The following is a 16,145-nucleotide window of genomic DNA, read 5'->3' as shown; positions in this document are numbered from 1 at the left end:
TATAATTGTAAACTCAGAATCTAATTTGGAAAAATATTAAGGGCTCCTTTTACTAAGGTGCGCTAGTGTTTTTAGTGCACGCTAATCCCACGCTACGCTTCTAGAACTAACACCAGCTCAATGCTAGCGTTAAGGCCCTAACGCGCCTTTGTAATAGGAGCCCTAAATTTCCCTATTTGCAGTCCTTAAAATGGAATCTAGGAGAATAGGGATGTACTTTGTTAGTAGGTATTGGGTTAATCAGCACGCCTTGAAAAATTTAGTGCGCACAAAGGGCCTGGTTCTATAAACAGTGCCTACGTTGGTAGGTGCCTAGGGGAACAGCGCCTACCACATGTTATTCAAAGTTAGTTGCCATTTATGGAATGAAAAAAGCTGGGCCAGCGCCGAAGTCTATAGAAGACCATCAAGATAAGCGTTGCTGCCAATAACTGAATGTGCAAAGCATTTGGATTTAGGTATGATAGAGGGAGGGGACGGATGATTTAAGATTAAAATTCAGGAAGGGGATCTGAAATAACTGGGCGTTATAAGAGATCCCGTGATTCGATTGCTCAAAAATATATGATGTCCCCTTCATTGCAAGTGTTTGAATAAGATAGATGGCTGACTCTGCCCCTTTTTCTGTTATACTGACATACATTGGGGGAACGAGAATTTGTTAATACCCTTTCTTTTTGTTTATAGAATTGCGCCAGGTGGTGCCAATATTGAGTTAGGCGCCACTAGGCATCCGGTATATTATGCTAGGGTTTTCTTGGCATCTAACTCATTCCACACTTAAACTCTGCCCTAGCTACACCTACTTTTCAGGTAGGTGCTAGTAGGCACCTCAGTGTAGATGCCTACATTGCACCTACTAAGTTAAGCGCCTACCTGAAATTTTTTGTTGTTGTTGTTGTTGTTCATTTGTCAGCATTGACTGAGCCAATTAAAAAATTAACCCCCTCCCCCCTTTTACTAAGCTGCCGTAGAGGTTTCTACCATGGCCCGCAGCGATACATGCTTTGACGCTCGTAGAAAAAGAGTGTGGGGGGGGGGAGTTAGGTGCCTAGATCGGCTAGGTGTGACGACCTATGTGCCTAACTATAGTCATCTTTTATAGAATCAGGCCCCAAATCAATTTAACTTACATTTAATCAATGAATGAGCACACATAATGTTGACTTGCATACTTTTAAAAGTTCTCGTGTGTTAAATACAAACTGCAAAAAAAAAAACAAAAAAAAAAACCCCAAAACAAAATCCTGAAAATTGAGAACAAAGGCCACAAATCTGAAAATGAACCATATTATTTCCCCTGTGCACATCCCTATAGAGCAGAAAAATAAAGTATAGCATTATAGATGTTTTTTCCCTCATTTATAGTACACACCTGATATGTAAGTGTGTCCTGAGAGCTAGGTTTAGAAATACAGTTCCATATTTTTTACATAGTTCTTCTGGTCTGCATGTTTCACTATATTTTCTATCAGGCACAACACATTTTGCAGAAATTTTGGGCTCAATATTCAAAGGATTTATGCTCCTAATTTTGGAGCCTTTTTTTTTTTTACTAAAGTGTGATGCAATCTGGTCTTAATATGTTCTAAGGTGGGACTTTGCTAAACTCAGATTTGCTGTGTCCTATTTGTTGACTTTTTTTTGGCACATTAGCACATGGTACCTGCCAAAAATTAACACAGGAGCACTCAGGCCCTGAATCTAAAGTCTGCCTAAAGTTAGGCGCCAATATCAGCACCGATTCTATAAAAACGTAGGCACCCATTATAGAATCATGTTTTGCATCACCTAAGCATGCTTAGGTGGTGCTCAGCATCCTAACATTTAAGCACACCATATTTATTCTAGGGTTTTCTTTGCGTGAAGTTATTGGAGCATCACAGCACCTAATTTACAAAGAGGCACCTAACTCAAAAATGCACACCCGCTAAGAATCTACTTTTTATAGAATCACTTTCTCTGTAGTGGATTTAGTGGTGCTGGGTATGTAGGCTGGGGGGCAGGTGAGAAATGGGAGCTGGGGTAGGGTTACCATTTTGTGGGCTTCAAAAATCTGGATAAATGGCTACACCCTGTTCTGCCTCCAGCCCTGCCCCATTCTATCCTGGTCCCGCCCAGTTTTACCTTCAGCCAGCCCATTCTGCCCAAGCCCCTAACAGTTCAGCCTCTAGCCATGCCCCCCAAAACTTCCTCTCTTCTTCCCCATCAAGCTCTGGCCGCGTCTGAAGGCTCTGGAGCACACACAGAAGTGTGTGATGTTATCTGTGCATGCTCAGATACCTTTCCAGATGTGACCAGAGCTCGTCAGAGCTTTCTAAAACCCGGGCAAATTGCTGGGTTCTGGAAAGTCCATCCGGGACATGTCTGGGTTTTCCCAGACGTCTGGTAACCCTAAGCTGGGGGCTTGGTGTTGAGCCTGATACAGGGGATGAGAGGACAGCATTGGTGATAGGAGAAAGAGGAAAAGGACAGATATTGTTGGGGGGAGGGGAATAGCACTTTCAATTTAGTCCAATTGAAGCTGATTGTGAGAAGTTGAATGACAAAATCGGTACCAGTTAAGGCTATTATTCATTTAAGTTAGGCAATGATATCGGCACCTAACTTTAGATGGACTTTATAGAATCAGAGCCTTAGATCCTCTTGTTTAGGAGGTGCTAAGGGATCTTGTGTTAATGCCTGCATTATCCAGTTAGCACATGCTGATAATCGAAACAAGCTAGCTGGGTAATGCTTTCATACCCATTCTCTGCCCATGACACACCCTTCATTAAATATTTTTTTTAATACGTGTTAAAATACAGTTTAATGCACACCAACAGGCAAAATATCACAAACCACTTTAATCTGTTTTGTGGTAAGCTTTTTTTTTCCTGGGCTAAACACACATTAGGGCTTAAAACCCTTTATTAAAAGGATCCCTTTGAGACTTATGGTCATAATTTGGCCTCTTTGACAATTTAATACAGCGCAGTATATAACATGATACTCAAAATTTCACTAAACTATTAAATTTAGGAGCATAAAAAGTGGGTGTAATGGGGATGGATTTAGGGCGGGGGAAATAGTTAGGAGCTTTGTACTGATTTCCAGCAATAGGCTCATAAATTAGGCCCACAAATCTAGGTGAAATGAATGGCAGGCCTAAATTTATAAGCATCATTTTTAAGTTCCTAAATTAAGATTAATTTTCAGATGAAAAATTCTGCTCATAAATTTGGCTGAAAATAGGTCACAAATCTAAGAAGTCATCTTAAGGTAACATTGCAGTCGATGATTTATGTTCATAAGTTTGGCCAATATGGGAGTTTGACACAAATTTAGGAGCCTAATTTAACAGCATAAATTTAGGATTGCTTTTTTTTTGGGGGGGGAGGGGGGGTTAATATCGGGCTCTACATGTTTCTAGTGCAGGATAAATTTTAGGCCCCCTTTTATCAATCAGCATTTGGAATTTTTTATTGCTGGCCGCTGCTGCAGTAAAATCTCTGCCGCTCAAAGGAGGCTATAGTTCACAGGGTCCAATTAATGTTGTTTAACTTGGTTTGCATAATCACATGGCACCCTGTATACAGAATATCCCATTCCTCAGGACATGCCTAAACAGTCAGATTTTCTGGATACCCACAATGAATATGCATAAGATAAGTTTCCATATAATGGAAGTTGTGCATGCAAATTTATCCTGAAACCTGACTTGCAGAGGTGTGTTCTGAACTTCTGAGGACTAGGTTTAGAAATACTGTTCCAGATCTATGCATCTCAAATGTTCAAACCAATCTCCAGTTTATTCTGCTAAAGTAACAATAATAACAATTTTATTCTTTTATATCGCCATTACCAAAGGTTCTAGGCGGTTTACACTTAACTGGACAGTCAGCGAAATACATTCATACCATAAAAATAAAATTATACAATAAAAAGTTAAAAATATGGTTACAATCTTAAGAATACCAAGTTAAGTAATAAATTTGTCAAACAGAGAAGACTTGACTAATTTTCGAAAAGAGCAGTAAGATGTGGCTTGATGAATACATTCACTAAGCCAAAATTGCAGTTTACCTGCTTGAAACGCTAAGGTCCTATCAAAGAAGGACTAATAACGAACACCATTTGGCTTAGGAAAGGCAAATAAGTGGAAATTTCTTGTATTCATTAATGGTCTATATAAATCAAAGTGAGGGAAAAGATAAACTGGAGACAATCCCGATATCAACTTAAAACAGATACAAGAAAATTTGAATAGTACTCTTACTTCTAACGCTAACTAATGCAATAAACGATAATATGGGCTGACGTGGTCATTCTTCTTCAGACCAAAAATCAGTCGGACTACAGTGTTCTGAATTATTCTCAAACTTCTTAAAATTTTTTGAGGATCCCAAATAGATAATATTGCAATAATCCAGAATGGGTAAGATCAATGATTGTACCAATAGTCTAAAAGACACTGGATCAAAATATTTTTAATGGTCCGTAATTTCCATAATATAAAAAGGTACTGCCCCATCAATAAAACCATATCAAAACACATTCTGGCTATGTGAGCTTGTATGTTTATGTATATTTTCTTGTACAAAATGAAAGCACATTTGGAATGAGTACTACAATGGTTGAAAATATAATTAATGTTAAATGTAAAATGACTGATTTCAAAATACTGTTCATCAGTGGCGTAGCAAGGATAGGAGGTGCCCGGGGTGGTGCCGCCCCCATGCCCCCCACAGCACACCCATGCCCTCCCCATACCACTTTTTAATCTTCACCAACACGAGCAGCTTCTCTGACCCGTTGACTTTCCCTCTAATGTCACTTCCTGGCCCCGCGACCCAGAAGTGATTTCAGAGGCAGCCAGGTCAGCATGCACAACAGGTCAGAGTAGCTGCTCACGCTGGCAAAAATTTAAAGAGTTATGGGGGGGAGGGTGCCAGCGCCTTCACTAAGATGTTGCCTAGGATGCTCCGCCCCCCTGCCCTCCCCTTACTATGCCACTGCCATTCATTATCAATCCAAGCTGTGAATTACAATACCAGGTTAATTTGCTAGTAAAAGTACTCAGTTTGCTTGTTCAATTGCACAGCAGACAAATTTCTTCAAAATGCCATGCTTAGTTAAACAAAAGTTACCACTAGTTACCCCTCTACTCAAGTGAAAATTCTTGTCATCGTGTAGAATGCTTTCAAATGGTTATCTTTAATACTGTATAACCCATCAATTTATGCCAAATAGTGTCCAGAATGTGGTCTAATTTGACATTTCAAACTCAAATCAGTCCAATGATGTTTCTTTACAAAACTGTGGGGAAAGTGGCCTTAGCGTTCCCTTGTGTGGGTTTTTCCTATTTGCTAAGGCCACTTTTACTGCAACAGTAAAATGGCTGATTTTCTATTTCTTCAATTAATGGCCAGGGCCTAATATTGCCAGTAACATTTTGCCTTTAAAAAAATTACTATGGAAGCACTTGCTGACTCATATTTTATAGGAGGTAAAGGCACACATGGTCATCCTGCACTAACCATTTAGCACATGGTAATAAGGATGTGCTAATTAGCATGGGAACACCCATTCTCCAACCCCTTCACCAAAAATTTAAAAAATATATTTTAGCACGTACCAGTTTGAAACGTACCACAGGATGCCTGAACACATCCTGCGGTATATATCATTTTAAGCTTACCACAGCATAGTAAAAGGGCCCCTGTGATCTCTATATTTCAAATTGCAAAATAATTTTTTATAACTTAAAAATACTGAAATTCATTTTATATCTTAATTCTCTATATTAACTGCTGCTACAATGTTTAAACAATAAAGTCAACCATTTAAAAAAGGATTTCTGGAGGCTCCTTTCAGAAAATGCTGATTATATTTTTTTCTGGAATTTTGCAGTACTAATGTTTAAAAAAAAAAAAATTTCAATAATAAGTGAACATAAGTATGAGTAGGCTTGACTGCCTTTGCTCTGATAAATATGTTCTTTGAAAAATGCTGGACCATCTTATCACTTAATGCATGTAGTGTATGTTTGCCATATTAATGATCGAGGCAATTCTACAATTAGCTGCCTAGATTTGCCCCCTCTTTTACAAAACTGCGACAGCAGTTTTTAATGCGGACAGCCGTGCTGAATGGCCTGCGCTGCTCCCGACGCTCATAGGAACTCAATGAGCATTGGGAGCAGCGCGGGCCATTCAGTGCGACTACCCACGCTAGAAACTGCTATTGCAGTTTCGTGGAAGAGGGGGTTAGGTATCCAGATACCGCATGGTAAAGGCCTGTTCTATAATTGCTTAAACATTCACATGCCCTCAGTTACACCAGCATATACCAAGGAGTGGAAATGTCCAAAGAAGACTGGTGAACTCAGATGTATTGCATAAAAATCCTTTATTTCTTCAAAACAGTGATTCAGTGACTCGACATGTACATGTTTCGGCCAAAATGGCCTGCCTCAGGAGTCTTGCAAATCACGCAATGAGGTTAAAATAGGTTCACATAAAAGCGTTTATCCAATAATCCATAGGCAGCTGAAACAAATGCTGCCGCTGTCACCATTCATGATCCTGCCCCGATCTCTTCAGGAAGACCTGAGGCAGACCATTTTGGCCGAAACATGTACATGTCGAGTCATTGAATCACTGTTTTGAAGAAATAAAGGAATTTTATGCAATACATCTGAGTTCACCAGTCTTCTTTGGACATTTCCACTCCTTGGTATACGCTGGCGTGTTTGTGGATTTGCTTCTGTGTTATACCTCCAGTTACCCCAGCCATAAACCTGGCATAACTGTGGCCACATAAATGTGACATGAAAACACATAACTGACAATATTCTGTAAGTTATGTACATAAGTGGGAGCACCGTCCATTGCCTGACCATTCACCACCCCTATAAACACCCCTTTATCTTTATGTGCCATTACAGAATAGCACTTAAGTACCTGCTGGCACTTACATTGGAAAGTGCACATTTAAGTGTCTAAGAGGCACCTAAATGCCACCTCTGTGTAATAGATTTAGGGGGTGGACATGTACTATTATTCCAATAAAAAGGCACCACACTATCCCCCCTTTTCATGAAGCCTTGCTAGGCTTTTTTATCACCTGCCTTGGCGGTAAAAGCTCCAGTGCTCACAACCCCCTTTTACAAAGCCGTGGAAGCTGTTTTTAGCACTGGCTGGCACACTGAATGCTCTGCGCTACTCCCGACGCTCATAGGAACTCTATGAGCATCGGGAGCAGCGCAGAGCATTCAGTGTACCAGCCTACACACACAAAAAAAACGCTTTTGCAGTTTTGTGAAGGGGGGGGGATAGAATTCCTATCAGCACTGGAGCTAATACTGCTATGGCCGGTGATAAAAAAAACCATAATGCGGCTTCATAAAAGGGGGCCTATATATATTTTTTTATTTGCTAATTTTTTTTCTTCACAAATATAGGGCTCCTTTCACTAAACTGAGGGTCAGCGAGGTAAATGTTCAGATGCTCATAGGTATTCTATGAGCATCAAAGCATCTACTTCTACTCCGGTTTAGGACAAGCACCCCGCCGCATAGAGGGCAGCAGTGACAAAATGGCTGAGGGCATGGCCAGTTGAGGGAAAGGGGAAGGCAGGTGGGGGAGATAAAACCACCAATAGGGAGGGAGAACAGGGAAAGGGGGCAGAGTGGAATGGGTGCTAGGAGAGTTTGCGGAAACAGAGGACCCCTTTTCAACCAAGCCGGCGGTGAGGTAACAGCGTTCTCCTCTCACCCGGTCCCCTTATCTCATCGCAGCTATAGATGCAGGGTGGGACATCACACACAATCACATGGGGTGACAGTATAAAGTGGCAGTGTATAGCATCACAGGAAGCTACTGATGGGAACATTCAAGAGGCATATCTGCCGGCTTGGACGGTGGAGAGGCCAGGTAGCAACGACTCAAATGACATGTGACGGGGCCGCTTCCATACTCGGGAATGGGAGAAAGCCGGGATGGGGGCAGCTTGAACGGCACCCCTGCGAGATGTGCAGTGTCCCAGCCAAACGGGCAGCCAACCCTACAAGTGGAGTATGAGAAGATGTGATGTCCAGCATGATGATGGTTGATTACATATGAGCAGTTATGTTGAATGGTTTCAAAGTTTTGCATTAGGAATAGTTCTTCAAATGTTTATATGTGTTGTGCTAATGATGTTGACAGTTGGCATTTATGGCTGCGGCCATTAATAAACCACTCTTTGTTGAAAATGGAGGTAATTAATGGAGGTAATTAAATGGAGATAATTAATTGGATGGCAACAAGTGCCGAGTGCTGTTTTTGAGTAAAAGCCAGCAATAGTGGAAAGGATAGATGAAGGGAAAAGTCACAGCATCACAGAACATGTTATTCCCCAGGAATCACAAATTCTGAAGGATTTAAAAAGGTGGACTTTGCAAAATTAGTTGATATTGCCTAGCACTAAGGGTCATAGTAAAAGTATTCAGATTGCTCTGAATTGGCAAATTCTGACATTCTCCTTCTTGCTGTTTTGAGAGAAACAAAATGAGAGTGTGACTAACAGAAGTAAAATATATCTAAACAATTTAAGGCTGATAGACGTATTTTAAAAAGGTCTTACAGGTCACTACAATGTGTTTTCCCAAGATATGTTGATCAAAGTTGATGAACAATAAAATAACATCCAGTGTCATGCCAAAGAAATATGGCAGCTGAATGGAACTGTGGTGACTGTGCAGGATAATATGACAAAGGATCTTGATAGCATCATTAACAGTCCACTGCATAACATTGAATTCTTTAGAAAAAAGGAGCTAGGAGTCTGATGGAAGAAAGAACATGCAAATACTGGGGATTAGGGGTTAAGGCAGATAGATATTTACATTTTGACATTCAAATTCAGGATCTTATTAGAAAACCTTTTGAAACAACAATAAAATTAATCTAATTTAATCTAATCTAATATTTGTGCATCGCACACACCTAAACAGGCTCTAAGCAACTTGAGGAAGGAAGGGAAGTAGGGTAGGCGAAGATCCTAGGCAAATTAAGTAAAAGACAAGGCTTATAACGAGCTTAGAAGAATTAAGACAGATTAGGAATCATTTGTTAGTTTGCATTGGTCACCGCTAGAAACAAGATATATTTTTAAATTATGTGTTTTTATTCTTTTTATAATTAATGCAAGATTCCAAAATATATGGTGAATTTGATTTTGACAGATCATAACAGATTAAGGAATGTGAGGCACCGTCTACTCTAGAGTTATCGTATCCTAGCATGAAAGGTGTAGTATATAAATTGATGTTATCGGACACTTTTCATATTACATGGTTAAATGCTGGAATCAATTACTTTTCAAAATTAGGATGATCCCTGATGACGGCCCTCTTTTACTAAGATATGGTAGGCCCAGAGTGCTAAAGGCTCTGACGCTGCTCCAATGCTCATAGGGATTCTATGAGTGTCAGAGCATTTAGCGCTCTGGGCTGCAGTAGAAACCTCTGCCATGGCTTAGTGAAATAGAGGGGGGGGGGGTGTTATGTCATTTCTCTTAAAATTTTGAAATTTTTTTATTTTCAAAGTACAGTATATATTAGTCAACTATTGATGATTTTAAGTGTAAAAATGTATAGTTCCTAGGTATGCTAAGTTTTACCTTTTTGAAAACTGCAAACGAGAACGCTCATAGAGCCCTGTTTGGGGTAATCATGGGGAAAAAGAAATAGAATGGAATGGAAATCTTATTTTCAGGAATAAACTGTGTAGAGAACTGACGAAGTATAGGAAACTATTAAAGAAAATAAACACTGAAAATTGGGATTAGAAAGCTACAACATTTACAAAGTCATTAAAGAAATTAGTAATCAGAGCAAAATCCAAACACATTTTGATTTGTTTGTTTGGCCTTTATTCCTGAATTTCAGAAATGTTTTCAGTTCAGGTCCTGCAATCATTTTAATGACATTTTTTAATAAACATTAAAACTTTTTAATATGCACTAATTGACGCATGTATGCATTAATTTCCAAATCTTCGTCCAAAACTCCAATAGTCACTCCTTTCCTCCCCTACAATCAGATCAGTACCCTGGTCTGACCACTTCTTCATTACTACAAAATATTATCCAAAGCTCTTTAAAAAACCCTATTGTACCAAATCTGTCTCCTTCAGAGACTATAGCAAACTTGATACAACCGTTTCCTTCTTATTCTCATTAAAAATGGAGAACCTCTGTAACACCTCATTAGATGAGCAGATTAAAGCATTGAACAATGCTACCCAAACACTCCTTCACAATATTGCACCAATCTGTGTCCATACTATAATATCCAATAAACTTAAGAATCCCTGGTACACTGCCGAACTTGCACTAATTAAAAATCAATTAAGATCTCTAGAATGGAAATGGTGTTGCATAAAAACTCTTGATACGTTACAAAAATATAAAGAACAAGGGAATTACTATAAACACAAAATTAATCAGGCAAAAAAGAATTACTACTCTAATTGCATAACAAAAGCAAAAAAACCCTCTTTGGCACTATTCTCCATTCTAAAATCATTGACAACATTTAACTCCAAAAAAGATACTTTATTGAACAGTCATCTCACAGTGCAGGACTTAGTAAACTACTTAAAAAAAAAAAAGTTGAAAAAATCAGGGATTGTTTTCAAGTAAAATTCACCTCTGTCTCCCCCAAGGAGGACCAAGCACTATTTCTATCAACCTCAAAATGCTCCAATTTTAATTTACCCTCACTTGAGGACCTATAGAGACTCCTCCAAAGCATTAATACAAAAGGGGCAAATTTGGATCCTATCCCTGCATCAATAATAAAACGTCTCTTTTCTATTTTTGGCCCTTTTATACATAAATTGGTCAAGAATAGTTTATCTATGGGGTGTCTCCCAAAGCATTGGACAGAGTCAACTATCCACCTGATCATTAAGGTTCATAACATGTCGCAAAATGAAGAATCTAACTACCAACCATTGCTAATATTTCACTCATTGCCCAACTCGCAGAGAAAGATATCGAATGAAATCACAGATTTCATTGATAAAACTCAGGTTTTACATCCAAATCAAACTGACTTCAGAAGTATTCACTCAACAGAACATTCCTTTATAGGAGTAACTACCATAATTCTATATTTTTTTAGATCACTACAAGTCTGTCCTTCTGATTTTGCTTGATCTTTCTGCTGCTTTCAACACCATTGATCATCAGTTGCTTCTCAATAGGCTAATCTCCATAGGTATCTCAGATCAAGTACTGTCCTGGTTCTGCTCCTACTTTTCAGACCGTTTCTCAAAAGTAATTTTCAATAACTCTTCATCTTCTTCTTACCCTAATATCTATGGAATTCCTCAAGGTTCTATACTGTCTCCAATCCTCTTCAATATTTTTTTGGCACCATTACTGATACTCAACCAATCAATTGGATTCTCTGTATTTGCTTACATGGATGACTTCCAACTTATCCACCCAATTGACATAGAAAATCACAACTATATAATTATCATCAACCAGAAATTAGAGAAAATTAACGACTGGCTCAGAGATAATATGCTGGCTTTAACCATAACCAAAACAAAAACCATACCCTTTTCCTGGAAAGAGGGTCTTTTTCTGCCATCATCCATCCAGCTCAACAGTATGCCATTAAAAATGGTCAATTCTATTAAAATCTTAGGAGTAATCCTCGATCAAAAACTTATCATGATCATAGCGCAGTTGTTAAAAATTGTTTTACAGACTGCGAAAGATACGATCATTGTCTAAGTTCCTTGAACCAGCAGCACTAAAATCCTCATCCACTCTCTTGTGATCTTGAAATTGGATTATTGTAACTCTTTAAAGAAAAACATTACACAAAAAGAAATCAGACACCTACAAATAATCCGAAGTACAGCAATATAAATCATCATAAATTCTAAAAAAAATATGATCACGCTACCCCCTCTTTTGAAAAATGCTCATTGGCTCCCCATTACGTACACAATTACATATAAAATTGCGGTCTTAATCTTTAAAATTCAATCAAAAAAATAAACCCGTTTTTCTTGATACACTCCTTCTACCATAGACTCCTTCAAGGACCTTAAGATCAAATGAACAACACTTTTTATCCATTCCACCCTTGAAGGCCATCAATACAAGACGTACAGAGAATTTCTCAGTTATAGCCCCCCAACTTTGGAATTCCTTACTCATCTATCTCAGGGAAGAGATTAAGGCCTCCTTTTACGAAATTATAAATGTACAATAGACTCATATAGAACATAGATAGACCAACTCAAAGACATAAGGTAAAAGAGATGAACTACAATATTTATAGTAAAGAGAGACGTTAAGGTTTGAACGAAGGGTGGAGGAAAATAAAATAGTACTAAAATGTATCGTTGATTGAAATAAACATGATAAGAACATGGGCTATGCTCTAATCATAAATATTGAAAGTGTCCTTAAAGAGAAAGATTTAAAGGTTCTCTTAAAAGTTATCTAATTCACCCCCTCTTTTACAAAACTGCAATAACAGTTTCTAGTGCAGGGAGCCGTGCTGATTGGCCCATGCTGCTTCCGATGCTCATAGAGTTCCTATGAGCATCAGGAGCAGTGTGGGCCATTCAGCGCGGCTCTCTGCACTAGAAACTGCTGTCGCAGTTTCGTAAAAGAGGGGGTAAATTAGATAACTTTTAAAAGAACCTTTAAATCTTTCTCTTTAAGGACACTTTTGATATTTATGATTAGAGCATAGCCCATGTTCTTATCATGTTTATTTCAACCAGCGATACATTTTACTACTATTTTATTTTCCTCCACCCTTCGTTCAAACCTTAACGTCTCTCTTTGCTATAAATATTGTAGTTCATCTCTTTTACCTTATGTCTTTGAGTTGGTCTATCTATGTTCTATATGAGTCTATTGTACATTTATAATCATGTCCCCCACTTTTATTAATTTAAAACACTTAGAAATGCTGATAAGCATTATAATCAAATCTATATATATAAAATCGGAGGTATGTATGTGTGTATGTATGTGTGTGTGTGTGTGTGTATGTGCCGCGATCACGCAAAAACGGCTTGACCGATTTGAACAAAACTTGGTATGCATATCCCTCACTACCTGGGGTGATATGTTCTGGGGGTCTCGCGGCCCACCTGCACACGTGGGCAGAGCTACAAACAGAACATCAGATTTCACCCATTCATGTCAATGGAAAAAATGTAAAAAGCTGCCATTCTCACAGTAATTCAAAAACGGCTTGATCGATTTGAACGAAACTTGGTATGCAGATCCCTCACTACCTGGGGTTATATGTTCTGGGGGTCTCGCGGCCCACCTGCACACGTGGGCGGAGCTACAAACATAAAATCAGATTTCACCCATTCATGTCAATGGAAAAAATGTAAAAAGCTGCCATTCTCACAGTAATTCAAAAACGGCTTGATCGATTTGAACGAAACTTGGTATGCAGATCCCTCACTACATGGGGTGATATGTTCTGGGGGTCTCGCGGCCCACCTGCACACATGGGCGGAGCTACAAACATAAAATCAGATTTCACCCATTCATGTCAATGGAAAAAATGTAAAAAGCTGCCATTCTCACAGTAATTCCAACTACCTGGGGTGATATGTTCTGGGGGTCTCGCGGCCCACCTGTACATGTGGGCGGAGCTACAAACAGAACATCAGATTTCACCCATTCATGTCAATGGAAAAAATGTAAAAAGCTGCCATTCTCACACTAATTCAAAAACGGCTTGACCGCTTTGAACGAAACTTGGTATGCAGATCCCTCACTACCTGGGGTGATATGTTCTGGGGGTCTCGCGGCCCACCTGCACACATGGGCGGAGCTACAAACAGAAAATCTTATTTCACCCATTCATGTCAATGGAAAGGATGTAAAAAGCTGCCATTCTCACAGTAATTCCAACTATAAAACACTTTATATGACACTATAACCACTAGGGACATCTTTTCTATTCTACCACGGACACCATACATATAGAGTTTGTATGTTCTAACTGTGTTTGTAACTGTTTCCTTCATGCACCCCAGTTCATAATGTTATTACATTACATGAGTACTCACATATGCTGAACTAGGAACACAGGTTCCATTCTGAACCGGGAAAAAACTGCATGGAGTTTCTTTTCAACCTGAGTTTCCACATATTGAGTTGTTTAAATCAATACTGAAACTTTTGGATGCCACTTATTCCAACAGATCTTCCTTTTCAGTTTAAGAGATTGCAAATTCCAGTGAGACTTGCATTCTCTATCACAATCAACAAATCACAGGGACAGACTATTACATACTGTGGAGTGGATTTAAGATCCCCCTGTTTTTCCCATGGACAACTCTGTGTTGCTTGCTCAAGGGTGGGTTCACCCAAGAATTTATATGTTCTTGCTCCTGGAGGTGAAACTAAAAATGTTGTTTATAATCAAGTTTTGTGTTAGTTGTTTTGTATTCATTTTGTCAAATATTTCACATTATAATTTGAATATTGTACTTTTTATAAAGCTGTTAAAAAATAATTTCATTCACCACTATAAAGTATCTTTATTTGAATCCATTTACAGTGTTATTGCTATAATTAAATACCCGTGCAACGCCGGGGCATCAGCTAGTTTTAAATAAAACTTGAAACTTGTTACCTTGATTTTGTGTGCACTGAAGGGGCCTATTGATAAACCATAGTAAACTTTGCAGTTACTACAGCTTAACATAGGATTTTACTGTGCGGCAGCTGCAAATTTAGGGCCCCTTTTACTAGTGATACTGTTGCGGTAAATGCACCAAAGCCCATTCAGTTCCTATAGGCTTCAGTGCATTTACCACAACAGCATCACTATTACAGTTTTGTGCCCCTATTGCAGTGCTCTCATTATTTTTTTTATTTCAGGTCTTGCATTAACATTTCCAGTTAATGCATAAAAACTTAGGCCCCCGATTCTATAAACAGCACCTAAAACATAGGTGCTAAGCAGCGCAGCACATAATGGCTGTCCATCCTGAGTTAGACACCATTTATAGCGCTTACAGTTTGTACTGTGAGCTTATAACGCTGGCTGAGCCATCCGAGGGTTAAGTGATTGTATAGGATTGGTTGGGGGAAAGGGGTGATTAGGGATGTGAGGTAGGAACTATTGGGTAGAAGCTGTAAGGCAAATGGTTAAGGATTGGTTGGTTAAAGGAATAGAAGGCAAGGTTGGATTGGTTGGAGAAAGTTGTGGATGATTGGCTGAAGTGATGTTGAGAATTGGCAGGGATTCTTAAAATCATTTTTAGGAAGAGAGGGAGTGCGGGAGGCTGTTGGTGGTGTTGGGGATCAAATCATTCCCTTCCGGTTCCTTCTTCTTGGTGAGGGGGGGGTTGTAGTTTTCTGTTTATTGATTTCAAAATTTTTTTATTGAGACAGTTTTGCCAAAAAGAACAAAATAAACAAGAGTGCATGTGAAGGAAGCTCCTCTCCTGTGTCCCATTTCAAATACATACACTATAACTGATGCATACTTTTTATAGAATAGCACATTCCAAGTTGTGTGTACAACTTTTATTTAGTGCCTTTTAGCTCAATTATAAGGTACTAATTGCCAATTATCTATGCTGATTAGGCCAATTAATTGATTAAATTGTACACACACAACTTAAGGCACCATGGGCTAGATTCACTAAAACCTCCTTACCTAATCGGAAACATGCCCACAAGTGATCCCAAGGATCGCCAAAGACCGCTCGCAACACATATGCAGACCATCATTGATGGTTGTACATGCGATCCATGCACATTTCGCTCTCCTGCACCATTGATGTCAAAACAAAGGGAGAGGGGTGGCGAAGTAATGGCAGGCAAAGGCAGTCATGGTCAAGGGCTGAGCTAGCCCAATCTCATCTCCCGACGGGACTCGCTACAGCCTTTTTTAAAAAAGCCGAGATGGGGAACTGTCCAGCTTACCTGTGGAGCAGTTAGACTACGGAACAGAACACGAAACCCACCCCGAATCTCCTGCTTTCTGCTGCCCTACCCCGTAGTGTGAGCCCCTGGTTTTAACCTGCGGGTTTAAAACGGTGCTGCACTGCAGGGAAGGGCGGCAGAGAGCAGGAGAGTCGGGGCAGCACTTTTCTCCACAGATG

The 16,145-nt window shown here is 39.3% G+C and overlaps 1 protein-coding gene across 3 annotated transcripts in view; it reads right to left on the bottom strand.

Moving 5' to 3' along the window:
- KCNMA1 (potassium calcium-activated channel subfamily M alpha 1) overlaps positions 1-16,145 on the bottom strand; it is a 1,372,671-nt gene that overhangs the window by 58,269 nt on the left and 1,298,257 nt on the right. The gene's annotated exons all lie outside the window — the stretch shown is intronic.

This window comes from Geotrypetes seraphini, chromosome 4 (assembly GCF_902459505.1).
Source record: "Geotrypetes seraphini chromosome 4, aGeoSer1.1, whole genome shotgun sequence".
In the NCBI taxonomy this organism is placed as follows: domain Eukaryota; kingdom Metazoa; phylum Chordata; class Amphibia; order Gymnophiona; family Dermophiidae; genus Geotrypetes; species Geotrypetes seraphini.
This window is presented reverse-complemented; position numbering and strand designations above follow the sequence as displayed.